This window comes from Cnephaeus nilssonii (assembly GCF_951640355.1).
Source record: "Cnephaeus nilssonii genome assembly, chromosome: 10".
Lineage (NCBI taxonomy): Eukaryota > Metazoa > Chordata > Mammalia > Chiroptera > Vespertilionidae > Cnephaeus > Cnephaeus nilssonii.
Window position 1 is genome coordinate 47,257,395 of NC_137081.1, and position 8,687 is coordinate 47,266,081.

At 42.2% G+C, this 8,687-nt stretch overlaps 1 protein-coding gene across 4 annotated transcripts in view; it reads right to left on the minus strand.

The window, feature by feature from the left end:
• Positions 1–6,111, minus strand: part of PPIG (peptidylprolyl isomerase G) — a 44,046-nt gene extending 37,935 nt beyond the window's left edge. Inside the window, exons 1-3 of one of the 4 annotated variants that reach the window (XM_079782585.1) lie at positions 5,983–6,098; positions 5,567–5,847; positions 3,652–3,682 (exon numbers count right to left, since the gene is read on the minus strand). The gene's annotated coding sequence lies outside the window, so the exon portion shown is untranslated. Of the gene's footprint in view, positions 1–3,651; positions 3,683–5,566; positions 5,955–5,982 lie in introns of those variants that run through there. The other 3 variants (XM_079782586.1, XM_079782584.1, XM_079782587.1) reach the window with 3 other exon arrangements.
• Positions 6,112–8,687: the final 2,576 nt, after the last annotated feature.

The following is an 8,687-nucleotide window of genomic DNA, read 5'->3' on the forward strand; positions in this document are numbered from 1 at the left end:
TGGGAGTTTCACCCTGACTCTCAAAAGCTTAAGTGACCCTTTGTTGAATCTTATTTACTTTACTGTAACTGCTCTGTAAAGTCCTCGAACTGAGAACCTATGTATCTTCAAAGCAATGACTGGCCCAGCACTATATTATCAAATAAAAAGAATACTAGTTAATCAAGGCATAACTGGAACTAGACTTTTAAAAAAATATATATATATTTTATTGATTATCCCAGAGGAAGGGAGAGGGATAGAGAGTTAGAAACATTGATGAGAGAGAAACATCAATCAGCTGCCTCCTGCACACCCCACACTGGGGATGTACCCGCAACCAAGGTACATGCCCTTGATCGGAATCGAACCCAGGACCCCTCAATCCGAAGGCCAACGCTCCATCCACTGATCCAAACCAGTCAGGGCTAGACTCTTCTATTAAAAACCAGTGTCTTGGCCCTAGCCAGTTTTTCTCAGTAGTGAGAGTGTCAGCCCGCAGACTGAAGGGTGCCAGGTTTGATTCTGGTCAAGGGCATGTACCTCAGTTGCAGGCTCGATCCCTGGTCCTGGTCAGGCATGTGCAGGAAGCAACCAATCGATATATTTCTCACATCAATGTTTCTCTCTGTCCCTACCTTCCCCCATTTCTGCTTTCTCTTAAAAAACAATGAGCCCTAACTGGTTTGGCTCAGTCAATAGAGTGTCGGCCTGCGGACTGAAGGGTCCCAGGTTTGATTCCGGTCAAGGGCATGTACCTTGGTTTTGGGCACATCCCCAGTAGGGGGTGTGCAGGAGGCAGCTGATCGATGTTTCTCTCTCATCCATGTTTCTAACTCTCTATCCTTCTCCCTTCCTCTCTGTAAAAAAATCAATAAAATATATTTAAAAAATAAAAATAAAATAAAAAACAATGAAAAAAATATCCTCAGGTGAGGATTAACAAACACAACAACAACAAAACCAGTGCCTTTCCTCCTGTAAGTACTGCTTCTCACATAGTTTATTGCCAACATGTATCTGTAGTCAGAAATTCTCCCAGAGCCTACCAGTAACCATCCTCTCAGCCTGTTTCACAACTGAAACAACCTATTTCCTACATCTGCCTAGTGCATTCTATGTCCCCCCAAAAATGTATACACACTTTAACAGCTAATAGCTCAATTTTGAAAATGAAATGTATTTTAAGTAAACACTACCTTTATTCAAAGTGTGTGTATACATTTTTTTTGCGACACTATGTTTTTTAAAAAAGTGTTACTTTTCTTTCTTCCTCCTCCTCTCACTCTCTTCCAACCAAATCCACTATAAGAGGGAGCATATTCAGTGCAGAACCAAGATATAAGGATGGGAAGTTCTCATCTGCTTAAGTTTAATAAATAGGGAACAATTTATATACAAGATTTCCACCTCTAAGTGTAATCATACTAAGGTTAATTAAAACTACAGTGGATCTTGAAGATTACTTTCAAAAAGGCAATCTAACATTCACAGCAGCCTCTTTACACTACCCCTAATGTAGTTCCCAGAGAACAAATGAGAAATGAAAATGAACTGCTTAAAAAACATTTAAATACACTCTTGTATGCCAGATTACTCATGAATTAAGTACAACTTAACTTTCTTTTCTGAGGTGTCAGGAAAGGTAACTATGCTCTTCCACAAGTGCCCCTTCCCTTAGTGTCGCTAACAGTTACAAACCATTATGCTAGAAGCACAATTTAACAGTGTATAGACATTTCCTAAATTCTTAAATCCTTTAGAAAACTTAAAAAGAGAAAAGCTGTAATGTTGCCAACTTCAGTGTTAAATAAGAAAATTATACACTTAAAAAAAACTTTAGCATCCCCCGAAAACATATTTTTATTGATGTTTAGAGAGAGTGAGACAGATAGACAGACATCAATGTGAGAAACATGGATCAGCTGCCTCCTGACCAGGGGTTGGAACCTACAATCTAGGTATGTGCCTTGATTCAGAATTGAACCCAAAACCTTTCGGTATATGGGACGACACTCCAACCAACCGAACCACTAGCTAGGGCAAGATACACTTTTTACACATACAATCCAAGAGCCATAAAAATATAGTTACAATTGTGTTAGTGCTGAACTGAAAAAGTATATACTAATTGGGAAATCTCTGCTAATATTCTTAATATTGTACCTGTAATTATCTAAGTTCTGTAACAATAAATTTATTTAATGTCTCCAGAGTTAACCTACACCATCCTATCAACATTATTCAATCCAGTAATTCCTACATAAAGAACTACAAAACTCCTGAAGTTTGGAGAAACTTTAGAAATAATCTGGCCCAATCTTATGATTTTATAGATTGAGAAGACTAGAGAGCTGAAGTGACTGGCTCAAGGTCACAAGTGGGGAAAAAGCAAGAGTTTCCTGATTAAGTACTCTATAGCTTCTCTGTGGAAACCAGCTTATTTACAAATATTCTAAGTAATGGCTCATTTAACTTTCCAGCATACTGACCATGATGCAATAACTTAATTATGACTAAACTAGAGGACCAGTGCACGACATTCGTGCACTCTGGGGTGGGGAGGCCCTCAGGCCGGCCTGCTCCCAAGCAGTCTGAGTCCTCAGGGGATGTCTGACTGACGACTTAGGCCCGCTCACCAGCTATCAGCCCGGCTTGTGGCTGAGTGGCGCTTCCCCTGTGAGAGCACACTGACCACCAGGGGGCAGCTCCTGCATTTGGAGTCTGCCCCTTTGTGGTCAGTGTGCATCATAGCGACCTGTCATTCCGCTGTTCGGTTGATTTGCATATTACCCTTTTATTATATAGGATCTTAAAATGAAGTTTTAATAATTAACATGGCTTAATATATAAACAAACAGGTTTTTCATTAGTTTTTAAAAAATCAATTCATAAATAAATGGAACAACAAATCAATGTTTCTCAAGTCAATAAATAAAAATTTTTTTAAATCAGAGGTAAAGCCCTAGCTGGTTTGGCTCAGTGGATAGAGCATTGGCCTGCGGACTGAAGGGTCCTCGGTTCGATTCCAGTCAAGGGCACATGCCCAGGGTGCGGGCTCGATCCCCAGTAGAGGGCATGCAAGAGGCAGCCAATCAATGATTCTTTCATCATTGATGTTTCTCTCTCTACCTCTCCCTTCCTCTCTGAAATCAATACAAAAATATATGTTTAAAAAAAATTAGTCAAGGAATCACTCATGTTTTAAAAATAACCATTTTAAGCTGTAACCAGTTTGGCTCAGTGGATAGAGCCTCGGCCTGCGGACCAAAGGGTCCCGGGTTTGATTCCGGTCAAGGGCATGGACCTTGGTTGCAGGATCCTCCCCAGCACAGGCCCTGGTCTGGGCTCGTGCAGCAGGCAACCAATCGATGTGTTTCTCTCACATCGATGTTTCCCTCTGTCTTTCCCTCTCTCTTCCACTCGCCCTAAAAATAAATGGAAAAATATCCTCGGGAGAGGATTAACATAAATAAATAAATAGCCCAAGTTAAAAAAAATTTAATATCAAAAATTGATGTCTACATTTATAAGTATGATTTAATTCTATTTCAGAAGGAGATTGCTGCATATTTTAAGCCACCACTCAAATTGAAAGAGCAGATTTCTTGTCTGCACTAAAAGTACCAAGTCCCAGTTGCAACAGTTTTCTTGAGTATTCATTATACTTGCCTGTAGCAAATTTCAAGATGCAAGATTTGCCCTGCAGAAATAAAAACACATTGAGTTCTTATTAGGACCATATATGCATTAAACAATGGCAAAACCATTGACATGTAAATCAAATGAAAACTGAAACTTGGTGCTAAAATTAAAGCCCGGGGGTGGGGGGAAAGTGCCACGTGACATAGTAGCAGAAGATTTGCAACAAACTCTTCAATCATTTGAGTCAATTATCTATGGATTCCCAAGTAAAACATCTTAGTACATTAGAATACTAAAAACAGATAATACATTATAATTCTGTTGAAATACCCTATTAGTAAAATAATAAGGAAAACCATCAACACATATTTCTTTAAAATAGCAACATTGAAAGAATTACAGATGGAGTCCTGATAGCTAACAGAACTAGTTCACCTATTATGAATGGCTACCGATTTCCCTTTAATTAAAGAATGAACGCTGCCTGACAGAAAAACCTAATTTAAAATATACAAAAGGACAAAGACCTTACTTCGAAGCCAGGGATAATGCAAGACCACAATTAAAAGCACCAAAAACTAAGGCCTAAGTCCCAATAAATGCAAGGTACGCTCTTCACTTCACTGGTACAAGAACTTCCGAGTTCTTCCTCAAAGCCAATTTTACACAGAATTTTAACAAACCTGAATATTTATTTTTGAAGCCCAGCTTCATGATAGTCTGAAATAAAAAATATCGTTTTATAGATGAAGAAACTGAGGTTCAGAGAGATGGTTGAGTCGGCCCTAGCTGGAAAGCTCAGTTGGGTGAGTGTCCTCAGGATAGCCAAGGTAGTGGCTTCACTTCCCCGTCAGGGCACATACAAGAATCAACCAATGAACGCACAAACAAGTGGAACAACAAACTAATGTTTCTGTCTCTCCCTTCCTTTCTCTCTAAAATTAAAAAAAAAATAAAATTTAAAAAAAAATGGCTGAGCCAGAAACAAATCAGTATTTTCTAACCTAATAAGTCTGCAAACTTGTACACTCCTGACAACAGAGGAAGGCGGCCCTGATAACAGCCTGCAACTACCAAAAACAAAAACAAAAACCACGTAAAAAGCAAACACAATTCAAAAAATAAAAATAAAAAAGCACGGAATCCTACAAAACAAGACCCTTACGATCCCAGGGCACCAATAATACTGAATCATAAAGAAAACATTAAACAATGTAAAGTGAACTCTTTAAGACATGTTATAAAAATGTTCACTCCCCCCGCCCCCCCTTCATCCTTCTGAACCGGTAAATTACTGGCCATTCTTTGCCAAATGAAAATACACACACACACACACACACACACACACACACATATTCTCCCTATCTGGTTGAAGCTAATGAAAGTTAACGTACCCCCAAATTTCCAAAACATTTAATTATTCCTTGGAAGTATTTGTGATCATTATTGCAAAAACTTGGTCCCGCACAGCAAGTACTGTTATGAGAAGAAATTGCACAAAATGGTGCTTTTATAACATTTTCCAAACGACTGGGAATTCTCCATTCCCTGGATTTAGCTCCTTTAAGATGAGCCAAATGCACACACTTCCCCGCAAAGGCATATGGAGCTCAGAAGCCGTCATCTTCCTCCGAAAGTAATTCTCTCTCCTCAAGGGCCTGCGTTGCTCACGGATCGAGGGAGAACTTCGAGACAGCGCTGGGATGAGAGGGGAAGAGCCTGGCTTTCGGTTTTAGGAGAATGCTTAACGAAGTGGCCTGGGCCACTCAACTGGTCACGACAGACGCTGTCTCTACGAGGTGGAAAAGAAGGTCGCAGGAGGAAAGCCTGTCTTCAATCTAACCTTAACCCCTGAGATCCTGGCTCCTCGCCCGCCACTCTCCAACTCTAACCTGACAGGATGGCAGGTTACACCGCCCCCCGACCCCGCCAGCTCTCCTACCTGCCCACATTGGTGTTTCGTCTTACAATTCTGAAGCATCCAAAATCAGCCCGGCTCCCCCGAGTTCAGGCCGCCGTCGCTGCCGCCATATTACAGCTTGTGCGGCAAAATGCGTCAGGGAGGGAGGCGTGCGCCGCGATGGAGAGGGCGGAGGCTGGCAGGGGGAGGGCCGCGTCCCAGGCCCGGGTGACGCGGCGGGAAGCCTGCTCCAGAATCCAGCACCCGCCGAGCCAGCGCCACGGCCCGCGGGGGTCCTCGCTGGAACCTGGCAGCCCCGAGACCTCCGAGGGAAGACGGTTAGGTCGGCGGGGCCTGTCGTGCCGGCTCCGCCCCTCTTCCCCGGCCCTTCCCGCTCTCGTGCCCCAGGCCTGCTGCAGAGGACGCCGCCGAAACAGCGCGGGCGTCAGGCCACTCACCTGCACCCGTACCGTCTCCTCCTCCCAGGTCCGGTCCTTCGGAGCGCTTCAAATCTACCGCCGCCAGAAAAGGCGCTAAAGCCCACTACCCGCCTCCCTCCCCCACCACCCAGTCCCAGTGTGGAGGGGAAGCGTCGCGCCGGAAGTACGTCACGGGTGGGTCGACCTGAGGTCCTGGTGTTCCCAGGATTGGGTCACCCCGGCCCTGCCTGGAGGTCTAGGGTATTGGTGCTTGTGAAATTGCTCCTTTATAGGTAGTTTAGTTGATTGGGACCGTTTGTAACTGTAAGAATGCCATGTGATTCGCCAGATGAAGTGCTTCATTTAGGAAACACTTATTTGTCGTCTTTATTGAAAAGAAAGCCCTACCTTTAAGATGCTCCCAGCCAGTCTGGTTGTCCCTACACCAAAAAGGTAGCGGATTCTATTCCAGGTCAGGGCACATACCTAAGTTGTGGGTTGGATCCCCAGTTGGGGCGCAACCCATGGATGTTTTGTTTATCTCAAACACCCATGTTTCTCTAAAAAGAAATAAAGCCCTAGCTGGTTTGGCTCAGTGGGTAGAGCGTGTGATTGCGGACTGAAGGGTCCCTGGTTGCGGGCTCCATTCCCAGTTGGGGGCGTGTGGGAGGCAGCCCATGGATCAATGATTCTCATCATTGATGTTTCTATCTCTTCCTCTCTGAATCAATGAAAGTATATTTTAAAAATAAAAAGCAATAAAAACATAGGTGAGGATTAAAAAAAGAAGCTTCCAGTTCCGCTTCTAGTTAATGCTATGACACAAGTTTGTTTGTTTTTTTAAGTGCTACTTGAGGAAAAAGGAAAATTACAAAGTCATTGATGCTCGTTTTTTATATTTTCACAATATCCCATAGTAGGTTATTATCATTGTTTTGCAGATAAAGAAATTTAGGCACAGGGAGATTAAGTGGCTCTCTTAAACACAGTTTCTAAATATCAAAGCTAGTCTTTGACTCCAAATACAGTGCTCTGTAGGGGAAATAGGACATATACTGTTATTATTTTAAGAAGTAAGAATCCCTAGATTATGTTAGAAATAAATGCCCACTGCTGTTTGGGAGGAAGGGTGCTGGGGCTATCCTTGTGGGGATGTGGGCAAGTTTTAAAGGAACTAGCTAAGGGAACTTAGGTTTTATTATTGTGTAAAAAGAATGTAAGTTATTAAAAATAAAAGAATTTAAGTTATGATTTAAATTTTTCACTTATTTACGGTCTGTGAATTAATTATCAACAATAGTTAGACATGTGGCACATGTAAGGGTCTTGTAAAACAGGACGATTCCTTAAGCTATTGATTGCCTTTATTGCAAGGGAGCAACAGCATATCATCTTTGGACAGTCAAGTGGTTGTATGATTTACACGTTGCAGTAAGGAGGGCAATTCTGCAAGACCTTAAAAAAATCTGATTTATGTTAAGCACTATTAAGATGGATTTTCTTGAGTATTGGTTTGTTTGATTTTTGTTTATTCAGCTTTCATCAGAATATATTTTTAATTAGGTATGACATTACCTTCTACTTACTGGTAGAGGTAATGTGTAAATGACATTGCTCTTACATTGGTGTATTCTTCCTCTTTCTCATCCATTCAGTCAGACACATTTTTGAAGAAATGTTACAGATCATCATACCATAATTAGCATGTTGAAGTATACAAAGGTCACATTACTAATCTTGTTCTATATATACCATATTCCAAGAGAAATACACATATATTGTCAATGTAAGAAACATCTACACCTAGAGAATTTTTATGAGTTAATTTGAGCCAAACTGACAACAACTGCTGGGGAGCAAAATCTCAACAAATTGAGAATATGCTTCAGAGAATTTCAATTTTGCAGTTTATCTATATTTATAAAAGCCCAGCAACCGCAATGGCGGAAAAACCAGAATGACTTGTGGCTATGACATGCACTATGGCAGCCAACTAGCCTGATCTGGGCCCCAATCGGCCCACCCACCCAGCTGTCCCTGTCCCTGATTGGCTCCCAACACCCCAATTGGGGGCAGGGGCAGCTGTCCAACCACCCATGACCCCTCCAGCCAGCCAGCCCTGCCCCCAATCGCCCCACCCCCACCCCATCAGGGGCATGGCCAGCCGGACAACTGCCCATGGCCCCTTCCCCCTGCCAGCCCTCACCTGTGCACAAATTCATGCACCAGGCCTCTAGTTTTATATATTAGAATCAAAGGAGGTGAGGTAAGAAGGATTACAAGAAATCCATTGGTGGGAGATTAAGAAGGTGGGAGAAAGCAAAATGGGGAAATCTCTGGGATTGAATAAAAAATAAAATGGAGAGATACTTCTTTTACATTGGTGGGTACAGGATGGTTAATAATGAACATTTATAGCACAAGGAGTTGGTATTTGGGGAACAAGATAACAATGAGGAATTCTGTGGTCCAGTTTTCTGGTGGTGGGTGTTCTTGAGGGGTCTGGAAAAGGAGAGTACGCTGACATTTCAAAGGTATGTTATCTTAGATGCAAAAGGACAATAGACAGACTCAAGGTAAAGATAGACCTTTGTTAAGGACGCTACAGGCCTAGGATGTGACTACCTGCTTAACCCTTCCTTTCAAGTAGAGATTTTTATGTTCAGATCATCCTATGTGGTTACTTTTAGTCTCTGAGTTTGTAAGGCCCACCATGCAGGCCTCCTCTGAGCTTGTCAGGATTA